Source organism: Bombina bombina, chromosome 8 (genome assembly GCF_027579735.1).
Source record: "Bombina bombina isolate aBomBom1 chromosome 8, aBomBom1.pri, whole genome shotgun sequence".
Classification (NCBI taxonomy): domain Eukaryota; kingdom Metazoa; phylum Chordata; class Amphibia; order Anura; family Bombinatoridae; genus Bombina; species Bombina bombina.
Window position 1 is genome coordinate 176256083 of NC_069506.1, and position 12610 is coordinate 176268692.

Consider the following 12610-nt stretch of genomic DNA (forward strand, 5'->3'; position numbering starts at 1 on the left):
CTCTCGAAGGAATTGCACTTTCAAGGATCTTATTGCACAGGGTAGATTTAAAAGCCTACAATATATGAAACTTATTATAAGGTCCTTACCTAATGATATTTAACTCCTTTTAAACTACATAGGTTTTCTCCTAGCATTTCACCTAACTGCTGGCTGGGATGTAATACAGAGGAGAATGCTTGCATATTTGGTGGTCTTGTCCCTATTTAACTCCGTTATGGCAAGTTTGCTTCCAACTACATACTAAATTTCACATATAAACTGAGGGACTCATGCCTTAAAGAAACCTCAGTGGAATTTTTGTATCTATCAAATTAGTGATTGCCAGATTTTGACAGGAAATGCTCCCACCTAGTTGGGATCAAGTGAAACGCTATTGTACATCCACTCTATAGAAAGATACTCTTTACAATTATTAAATTCTGCTACGTTATTCAACGAAATGTGGAAGGATTAGGATCAAGACTGTACCATTACCTAATGTTGAACACCATCAAGAGAAGAATTATCAATTTTATTTATGTTTACTTTATGTGCCTACATTACTGTTTACTCAATCTTTGTTTACCCAATCATTAAAAGTTTCAAGAGGACCAGATATATATGGAAAGAGATAAATGTGCACATATGTGTAGCAACCTCACAGATACAAGGTATTTTTCAGGCATGTACCAACAAATGAACATCCACTTGTCCCAGTGTTGTCTGTGTACACCGTCCCCTCTCTGTAGTCTGTATCCAGGTAATAACTTCTCCAGTCTCCATCTTCCTCACTTCTATCAATCTGCTGCCTCCTCTTTTCCCAGTGTGTAGTTGTTCCATAGCTTTTATATAAAAATCTGCTGCATGTATTTTAGTAAAATGTGATACCAAAGGTTTTTTTAATATGCCTGCTTCTATATTTTTAATATGTTCAAGACATCTTGTCTTGAGATTCCTTTTAGCCTGTCCTACATACCTTTTAGGATTTTTACAGGTTCATTCCAGCATGTAAACTACAAAATCCGATTTGGAGTTTAATTTCCCTTTTATTTGGATGTCCTTGCCTTTTTGTCTGTATATATTTGTTATAGTCTTTTGACTTGTGTAAGTTATCACAGCATAATCAATTTTTTCCTAAAGAATTAAAATAATCCTTTTAGTGCATGTATTCCCACTCCTGTATTCTGCTTCACTTTCATTATACTTGGAGCTATCATATTGTTAAGATTTTTTATTCTTTCTAAAGATTACTTCAGACTGATCTCCTAAAACATCCCTTAAGAGAGGCCCTTTTTTTACCCCCCCCCCCATGATAGCTGATGTTGTTCTTTATTTTGAGGAGCCCATCATTAAAAGTAGTAGTAGTAGTAAGATTGTCTCTATCTATAATTTTAGCTCTCTCATATGCACTCTCTACTATCTATAGTGTCAGATTCATTCTCAAAATCTTCTAGTCTAGTGCAGTTCTGTCTATCTCTTAGAAATTGGTTATAGGGGATGTTTACTTACCATTTAGAATTATGTGCACTTTAGCATCCAGATAGCCATTGGTATCTGTTTCCCTGTCTATATAATTTACTGCATACCTTATAATTCATTGAGAAAAGAACCACAGCTAGAAAATCAATTATATTTTGGATAAATTTAAGATTCATATCATTCTGATTTAAATGTGCTCCAAAGTCCGACCAGGATGTGTTATCTCCTTCCCAAATAGTTAGGATGTAACACCTTACCCTTCATGGTCATTTTTGGTATTTCTTCTATTATCAGCCTATCTGGTCTTTCATCATGTAATGAGGCCTTTATTCAACACCTATTCTAAACAGATTTTTATCCACAGTTTCCACAGTCACCCGAATAATTTCCACATCATCATTAGTTCCTACAAATTCAGTAATCTTAAGATTTTCTTTCACGTACAGAGCAACTCCTCCACCTTTCTTTCCTACTCATGATTCTGGTATAGCTACTCAATCCAAGTTGTCCCTAGTCATAATTAAAGTGAGTTCAGGTAATTTCCTAAACTGAGAGCATTTGTGCAGATAGCATGACCAAAATTGCAACTAGAATTTCTAGAACTGGAACTTGGACTAACAGTTTTGGCGTGCTGTGGGGGACAGTTACATTTATTAACGCTACCTACCTTTGCTACTTTAAATTACTACTAATGAAGCATTTAAATACAGACGCAAGCTACCTTTCTTAAATAACATATTATCTTGCCAAACTGAGTTATAATGGCTAATAAAAACAAAATCTTTCCCTGCACCAATTATTTAACCAAATGTTAAATTGTATGATCTGCTGCATCCTTTCTTCTTTTTGCCCTTTCACAGGTAATATAGCAGAAAATGATACAGTTGATGTCACATGCTATAAATGATCGCCAAGGTCTCAAAACTCTTTATAAACAGCAGCAACATCATTACTAGCCAAATTATTTATTCCTAAATGAATGTATGCAGTTGTGCACACTTTTGATAACTGTGTGCGTTTTTGTACAATAAGTAGGAGTGAATAATAAACTACTTCTGTCACAACTACACAAAAGCCGCGTTCGGCAAGAGCTCGCAGTTGGGACTTTTCAGAGCAAGCTCAGATGCTTGTAAATATGGCAGCCTCCACAAGCAATACGTGTGTGTGTGTATGTATATGTATGTATATATATATATATATATATATATATATATATATATACATACACACACACACGTGTTTTGCTCGTGGAGGCTGCCATGTTTACAATAATATATATATATATATATAAATGTTGTAATAAATAATTATTTCACAAGTGAGGGAGCTTATACTAAACGTTCAAATGCGCAAAGGGATCTGCTGCAGAATAATGGAGTACATATATATAATTCATATGTGAGACGTTTCTATTTGCATGCAATATTTCTAATACTTAAAAGGAATTAGAAATATTGTATGCAAATAGAAGCGTCTCACATATGAATTATATTTGAGTACTACATTATTGTGCAGCAGGTACCTTTGCGCATGCAAACATTTTTTTCTAAACTCATTAACTTGTGACGTCTCCTAGTGCCACGTCATCGCTGGAGCAGATGTTCCCGGCGCTGGCTTTGAGCGGTTGCCGAACACGGCCAAAGAGATAGGCCCTTACATGTTGAGATGTTGCCTAATATTCACACTTCTTATATATAGCCAATCTGTTATTGAAATTATTGGAGTATATACAAATGGACAGTATACATTACATTTAATTATTATAATAGTAAAGCTCCTTTAATACTATAAGTAAATCAATAATAATTAGTAAATATATAAAGTTAAAATAATGCCTATAATAGTAAAGCTTCCTGTTAACAGGTAGATTTATGAAGGTATGGGCAGACAAGTCCATTTGCAATCGACATCAATGATGCAGCATTGCCTGGAGATATTTTGGATTGCAGAAGAGCTCTCAGAGCAGTTAGAGTGAATTTAATTGGTGGAGGGGTTAGGAAGCATTGGCCTTAAATTGTACTTGCAGGCTCAGTTTAAAATATTAGAAAGCAGTTCTTTGCTGCTAGTACCCTGATGTATTTTGCTAATCAGAACAGTTTGCCAATGTGTAATGATTCAGAATTTAACACCGGCAACTACATGCCCATAGCTAAGGGCTTATCTCTTTAGGTAGCAAGTAAAAAAACGTTAGGTGAAAAGTCAGTTTCTGTGTAACAAGTTATCCGTAATCTCTTTTAATTTTTTAGCGCTGCGGAATCTGTTGGCGCTCTACAAATAACCGATAATAATAAATCACAACTGGTTTCTAATTTGTATCTTTTTAGTGTAAATAAAAATTATGTTTTAATGATAGAATTCACATCTAATGTAGGATAGGAAAAGGGGTACTTTTTTTTGTTTTTGTTTTACAGTGCTTACTAACAAATATAACATGGCAACAGTGTTGCTTAATACCAAGGGGCCGATTTAACAAGCTGTCAGTCGGCCCCAATGCAGCTGTTTACGCGAGAGCCTTTAGGCTCGTTGGAAACAGCAGTTAAGAAGCAGCAGTCTTAAGACCGCTGCTCCTTAATTCGTACGCCTGCTCTGAGGCTGCGGACATCAATCCGCCTGATCGCATATGATCGGGTTGATTGACACCCCCTGCTAGTGGCCAATTGGCCGCAAATCTGCAGGGGGCATCATTTCACAAGCAGTTCACTAGAACTGCTTGTGCAATGTAAAATGCCGACAACGTATGCTATCGACATTCAGCAATGTCTGTCAGACATGATCCGCTGAGCAGATCATGTCGGACAGACACTTGATAAATCGGCCCCCCCAAGATTCAAAGTGAGATTTTTCAGGTAGAATTTATGTAGACCTATAGGGGAAAGATTATTGGTGAAAATAAATGTACTATAATGAAAAAATTTTACCAGCCTCAGTAGAAGGAGCTCTGAAGGAAAGCAGATTTGCTGTAAATATAAAAGGTAACCTCTTTATTGCACATATCAAATCAAATAAACATATGCACTAAAATACATTTTTAGACCAAAGGATTACAGTCCTCAGTTTAGTTTTATTCTTCAGTTTGATAATACAAATAAAACATGTTATGTCAATAAGCTTTGATGAAATGATTTCAGATTAATAAGGCTAATCAAGTGGTGAACTTACTGTTACTGTTCAGAGATGTATTGTTAAATATTGTGCATTGCACAACTATGTACCTAGGGATATCACCTGCCCAGGAATGATCTGGACAGTTCTTGTTTTCCATTTGTGTGTCCGGGTTCGAAGCAGAGTCAGGCACGTATATGCATATGTCAAGGTTGGGTGAGAAACAGCCAGAACCAAAAAGATGACGTGCATTTGCAACATACTGCACATGTCTACAATTATTTCTCTGTTGTGTGTGTCTGTTATTGTGTGGGAGTGTATCTTTGTGTTTAACAGTGTCTTTCTGTGTGTGTGAAAGAGTGTATTTGAGTATGTGTGAAAGAGAATGAATGTTAGTGTGTGTGAGAGAGCGTTGGTTTCTTTGTGTGTGAGTGTGTGTGTTAGAGTGTGTGTGAGATAGCTATTTGTGTTGAGTTTGTATTGCTGTGCTATTCACGGCGCAAGAGTGTTTGGGTTTGACCTAAACTAAAGGTGGCAACCTTATATGTACCCGGACTGCATTTGTAGGAGCTGAAATAGAGTAAAATACATAAAAATATGCTTTGAATGTAATGGGGGTATGAGATGGTGGATATTAGTGACACAAATGCTGAATTTGTCACATACTTGCAGAGTTGTTTACCGTGGAGGCTGGGCTTTGATAAATTGTATAAATGGATTTTGTCAATGATCCATATGAAATGTGCACTAAATTATATAAACAAACATAGATCATGAAGAGCCTAACCCTCATCTAACATTAATCGGAGCAAATGTATACAAAAAACTAAACAAAAACACATTACCACTCGCAAGGAGCTGTCCACAGGCATTTCTCTATACAAAATATATATATAAAAAAATGGTATGTTCCTGCGAATTTCCGGAAGGGGAAAATTTGCTGTGGGGAACAGTTAGCATGGAGCAGGGGTATACTTGCAGTCAGCACAAATCAGATTACCCTTATGAGATAAAACAGTGAGAGGGGGAAATGTTTAGAGAATTTGTCAGATGTTGCAGAGAACTGTTTTAACTACATACCTGGAAAAGCCTTGTTCAACACCTTAGCAGAGGAAGTGTCTTTTTTCACTCAGAAAAATAATATTTTTTGTATTTTGAAATACAAGTATGAATTTCACAGCTTTTTTTTCCATTTGTAGTTTACTACTTTTTTCCAAAACTATTTTGTTAGTAATTTAAATGCCATTTAACAATACTACTATTTACCGAGTGTTTTTATTACAATACATTATTTGTTTTATGCGCTTTTTAAATTGCATTTTTTTGTGAGCCCTATAGTAATGTATGCATCTCCCTCACATACTTAAATAGTTTGGGTTTCATGTCCCTTTATTTTATAATTCAGATAGCGCATACAATGCTAACCAACTTTCCAATTTACTTTTATTATCAAATTTGCTTTATTCTCTTGTTAAAAAGCATACTTAGGTAGGCTCAGGAGCTGGAAGCTAGCTGCTGATTGGTGGCTGCACATGAATGCCTCTTGTCATTGGTTTACCAATGTGTTCCGCTAGCATCCTGCAGTGCATTGCTGCTCCTTCAATAAAGGATAGCCTGAAAATGAAGCAAAATTGATAATAGAAGTACATTGTAAAGTTGTTTACAAAAGTATGCTCTATTTGAATCATAAAAGAAAACATTTGGGTTACATGTACCTTCAAATACAGGGGACACCACTTTATGTGACACCGTTTTAAAGGTAAAAACTGCCTTAAATGGACAGTCTACTTGAAAATGTAGATTGTTTAAAATGATAGATAATCCCTTTTTTACCTATTCCCCAGTTTTGCAGAACCAACAATGTTATATTATTATACTTTTTTGTATTTAAGCCTCAGCAGACTGCCCCCTTTTTCAGTTTTTTGAGAGACTTGCAAAAAATTATACTAATCAGTGCTGACTAAAATAACTCCACAGGAGTGAGCTCAATGTTGTCTCTGTGGCACACATGAACTAGCACTGTCTAATTGTGAGAATCTATGAAAATGAACTGAGATAAAAGGCGGTCTTCAATGGTTTAGAAGACATTTTGAGCCTACCTAGGTTTAGCTTTCAACAAAGAAGATTTTTTTTTTTAAATTGCATGCACTGAGTCATGAAAGATTATTTTTTACCTGACTGTCCCTTTAAGAGAATTTCTCTAGAGGCTTCATATAGTAATGGTGGCATTTCTTACAGAATCTCAGAAGCCGAGCAACCTTTATTATATCTAGGGCCCTTATTCTTGAGACATTTTGTACAGCTCTATATCTCTTTAAGGAAGTTAAAGGGACAGTCAAGTCCAAAAAAAACTTTCATGTTTCAAATAGGGCATGTAATTTTAAACAACTTTCCAATTTACTTTTATCACCAATTTTTTTTTGTTCTCTTGGTATTCTTAGTTGAAAGCTAAACCTAGGAGGTTCATATGCTAATTTCTTAGACCTTGAAGGCCGCCTCTAATCTAAATGCATTTTGATAGTTTTTCACCAATAGAGGGCATTAGTTCACGTGTTTCATATAGATAACATTGAGCTCATGCACGTGAATTTACCATGGAGACAGCTCTGATTGTCTAAAATGCAAGTCTGTCAAAAGAACTGAAATAAGGGGGGCCGTCTGCTGAGGCTTAGATACAAGGTAATTACAGAGGTAAAACGTGTATAATTATAACTGTTGGTTATGCAAAACTGGGGAATTCGTAATTAAGGGATTATCTATCTTTTAAAACAACAAAAATTCCGGTGTTGACTGTCCCTTTAATGCATAGAGAAAGATGCGTTTAGCAATTCACAATTTTTTTTTGCCTTCATACCTAATTTCTTGTGCTGCCCTCAGCTACGGGATCTGACTCCACATGGTACAACATGACCCTGTTTAAGGATAAGTGTACAATGAATGAGAAAAGGACATTAAGTAGATTTTGTAACATAACCATGTATACATTATTCTTATATAAATATCTTTATCTGCTCAACCACCCCCCTGTCATCACTTAAAAGCTACTGATTCAAGCCTCAAACTTCTTGTCCACTCTGCATGTTTTTGGATCAATGGAATTAATATCTTCCTGTACGTTGGATAAGTCACTTTCATATAGGGGGAAAAAAACAAAACCTATTTAGAAGACATACTGATTTCTCTGCTGCTCTACAATATATTACAGATAATAACCTACACTGCTTACAAAAGTGCCCTTTGAACCCATTTAAACATCAATATTTCTGAAGGTTAGAGGGCAGCTGGGATGAATACCAAACAAATTTAACATTTCAGTTATGTGTGTCTGGGGGATATGCTATGAGGTATTGCCTTAAAGCAGAATACACTTTTAATGCTTGAAGACCAAAGAAATGCAGGAAGACTGCATCCTGTAATGGAATTAGTTATAGCCTATTCTGATGCATATGCAGAAGGTTTCTCAAGATTTTAAATGTAACTGTTCATCATTGTAATATATAACCCACATTTTTTTTGTTTTAATCAAACACAGAATAATATATTTAAAATAAGTTTGTGTTCTTTTAATGTCTATAGTTCAGATATTGCAGATGTAGGCATTAGAAAAGCAATTCTGCTTTTGTAAAATATATTTTTTTTACTATCATATATATATAATTAAACTGCAATTAAACATTTGTTGCATGTAATAGCTCAATTAATAATTGTTGAAATTTATCATGGCAGCAAATGCATGATGGGTAAAAGACACTCCCATATCCTGTAAAGAAAAAACAGGTTTATCTGTTAACAAAGAAAAATATATATTTTAAAATGTGCCTTTTAAATGCACCCAAGGCAAAAATTCATGACATATCCATATCATATAATTTTGTTTTCTCAGACAGATTTAAAGGGACATTAAATTAATAACATATATTAACAATTAAGTGTTGGATTGGATAAGAAATGTTATATAATGGCTTAATGGTGTCATTTTATTATCACAGTTTACAAGGTTTTGCAAATCTAGCATAGTTCAGGTTTATGAAAATCTTGGGGGAATTTATGTCCATGGTCTACTTTTCTGTGGCCAATTAAGGAGAGATATAAATGTGCTTGTATACTTCTAACCAATCATTATGCAGAATGTTGCAGGCTCAAGCAAATGTTCCCATACTTTAAGAGTCCTCCCTCTAATTATGGGTGCCGCCATTTTGGAACTTAGGTTTCAGTGCAGGTATATGAAGAAGAGTTGTTGCACATGTGCAAACACATCAGCACTGGAATGCAGGAATAGCTACATTTCAACATGGCTGCACCTGTGACTCGAGGGAGGTGAAGAATAATTTCAATATTAAAGGACCACTCAATACAGTAGAATTGCATATTTAACAAGTGCATACTAAAAAGACAATGATTTAACATCTACTCTGAATTTCAAATAAGCAGTAGATTTTTTTTCTGACAAATGTATTTTTTTTCTCCCAGTATACGGCCCCCTGTATCATGTGACAGATATCAGCCAATCACAGACTAGTATACGTATACCCTGTGAGCTTGTGCACATGCTCAGTAGGCTCTTGTTCATCCAGAATGTGTGTACATATAAAAAGACTGCAAAATATGATAATGGTAGTAAATTGGAAAGTATCTTAAAACTACATGTTCTATCTGAATCAAAAACATTTATTTTGACTTGAGTGTCCCTTTAAGCTTTTAAAATGTATGAAGTGTTTAAGGTCCCTTTAAGCAAACTTCAAATGATGCAAATCAAATAGCTGTTTTAGGCAGTTTGCAGCATTTTGTAAACCTTGGTTACAGATTATGCTTTTTGGTCTCTCTAGGGAGCAAGTGAAAAAAATCAAATTCCAAAAACAAAAACTTAAGTTGTTTCACGTCCTTTTAAGAATGATAGGGAGTAGGGACACTCCAGTGTCTCTGGAAACTGTGGAACAAGTACACTTTTCAGAGGTATTTTTCAGCAAAAACAGGCAAAGTAAATGAATGTATATTGCAATGCTGTTTTATTTTCTGTAATTCATCCTTTTTACAGGGAGATTAAATGCGGATTTGAATGCCTCTTTAAACAATTTGTTTTATAGTTTGGTTTTATTATAATTGTCAAATGTTGTAAACATTTGCAGATAATGAAATATAATACTATATGGAACTGCAAAATGAAAGGCCTGGTATCGGTTTTCAAACTAACAATAATTGAATACACTTTGCTTACTGACACTCTTTCTAATTTGCTGTAAATTTGAAATCAAATTATGATTTTAGATATTCCCTCTCAGTTTATTATCTAGAGTACGTCTTTTGAACACAATAATGACCACTGAATAATCTGTAACAACAATCCCAGTAGAAATACTTTTCTTAATGCTTATATCTTGTAAATAATATAAAATAATAACAATAATATATATTTTTTCAACATAAACAATGCAGAATAATTAGAAGTTAGAAATATGGCTGCAAAAAAATGTGTATAAGACAAAAAATATCCTTAAAATATTATGTATCATGTCCAATACACTATGGTTAATTAACAAATTGTGAAACAATAAAATTAACAGTAATTTACAGTGTTTTGTACAATAATAAATCCATAAAGAACAGAACATTTTTGAGGGGATGAAATGTACAATGCTATCACTTTCATACATCATGGTATATGCAAAATGCTAGATTTTTAGTATCCCAAACTACAGCTTTTCAGTGTTACATTTAAAGGGCCATTATAGTGATAAAACTTTAACTCTATCTGTATTTAACCCCACCTAACGCAATGGGATTAAATACATAGTTAAAGTACTCTTTAGATCTGCAGAGTCCTGGTGGTCCACCAACAGTGCTATGTGTCTCCTGAGTGGTACTTGAACTACAGTTGCATGAAAAGTTTGTGAAGCCTGGATTTTTTACTTGGATTTTTGCATTGATTACTCAAAAATTGTAGACGAACACAATCTGACTGCACTAACAACACACAAAACAGTTGTTCTTTTCAATTTTTTATTGAAGACATTGAGAAATCATTCACAGTGCAGGCTGGAAAAAGTAAGTAAATCTCTGTATTAACAACTTCTCCAAATGCTGTTAGAAGTCAGGTGTTTCAGTTACGGAGATGAGATTGTGTGGGTTGCACAGGTGCTCTTCCCTTTAAATAAAGGTACACAAAGCCTTGTTACTGACAAATCTGTTCTTCTCAAGAAAAATTGGTTTGTGTGGACCATGTCTCAATCCCAACAACTTTCACAGAACCTCAGAAGACGCATTCTAAAGATGCACAAAGCTGGAAAAGCTCACAAAAGCATTGCTAAAGACCAGGGTGTTCATCAATCAATGATAAGACAAACAGTCTAGAAATGGAGAAAATTCAGGACTGCTGCTACTCGACCAAGAAGTGGGCATCCTGTAAACACCCCAAGAGCACAAGTCGTAATACTGAAAGAGGTAAGAAAAAACCTGGTGTAACAGAAAAAGACCTCCAGAAAACTACAAACTGTGAAAGTTTGTCTATTTTGTGAAAAAAGAATGAACGAGAATTGTGTTCATGGAAGGAAACCACAAAGGAAACCACTGCTGTCTAAAAAAAACATTGCTGCACATCTGAAGTTTGCCCTAGACTACCTGGATGTACCACAACACTTCTAGGAAAATGTACTGTGGGCAGATGAGACAAAAGTTGAATTTCTGTCTACAATGCAAAATTATTTGTGTGTAGGAAAAGGGACACTGCACACCAACACCAACAACTAATCTCAAGAAGCATAGTGGAGGGAGCATCATGGTTTGGGGCTGTTTTACTGCCTCAGGACCTGGATACCTTACAACCATTAAGAGAACAATTAATTCAAAAGTGTATTGACATTTTATAGGAGAATGTTAAGGCAGCAGTTCATGATCTCAAGCTTAATAAAGGTTGGGTGATGCAGCAAGACAATGACACAAAGTACAAAAGTAAATCAACTAAAAAATGGCTGAAAAAGAAAAAGACGTGTTTTGGAATAGCCGAGTCCTGACCTTAACCAATTCAAAATGCTGTTGCATGACATGAAAAGTGTTGTGCAACCAAGACAACCCAGAGATATTGATAAACTGAAACAAATTTGTAGGGAGGATTAGTCCAAAATTCATCCTTAAAAAAGGGATAATCTGGTCAAAATTGAAATGCACGTAGATAAATTACATCTTTGAAAAGAAACATATTTACAATATAGGTACATTAACAAAAATGCTTATCACTGTTTTAGCGTTAACATTTTTCTCTGTATGTGCATGTGAAGCGTAGCTAGATATTCTATGTGCACCAGCATTTTAAATACTGCAGCTGCTCAGGGAGCCAATGGGGCTCAGCAATGATGCAAATTAAATAATAAATTATGTGCAATTTGAACCTTACCCAAATACCACGCAAACCAAAAAAATTGATTACATAGTCAAAGTCCTTTTGATGAGGTATAGTTGTAGTCTTTAATATGAGTTATCCACAGAATTCCTCAAAGAGAAACATAGCTATAGCGTGAATCTGTAAAACTTCACATATGAGCTATGAGCTATTTTTCTCATGTGTTACAGAGCTTCAAAAGCTCTGGTATAAGCACTTTATACTTAAAAAATCCTTGGATACAGGATACAAAGTAACAATTTATTAAAAAAACAACAACAAAAAAACAGGTTATACGATCACTAGGGGTCTGCAGCACAACTCCGCTAAAACACTTCAGTGTATATGAGTCGATAGCTTCAGGACAGCGTCCTCTTCACAAAGTGTAACAGCCAGTGCCATAGGTAAGTACCGCCCCTCCTGTGATCAACCTGTTGCAGTATCTACAACATACATTTTGCTATCCAATTCCAGCTTTTTAAGGAGAACCTAGAAGAAAAGCTACTATTGGATAGTGAAGCGTATGTCAGAGATACTGCTACAGGTTGATCACAAGGAAGGGCGGTTCTTACCTACAGCACACGTGGGGCGCTTCAAGGGTTCACTAACTTTTTCCAGGATACAATTGTTTTATTAGTTTAGTCAGAGTGTGTTTGTCTGTGACTTAGATGAGGA

The 12610-nt window shown here is 35.1% G+C and overlaps 1 protein-coding gene across 1 annotated transcript in view; it reads right to left on the minus strand.

The window, feature by feature from the left end:
* Positions 1–12610, minus strand: part of LOC128638647 (suppressor of cytokine signaling 3-like) — a 331150-nt gene that overhangs the window by 278947 nt on the left and 39593 nt on the right. The window lies entirely within an intron of this gene.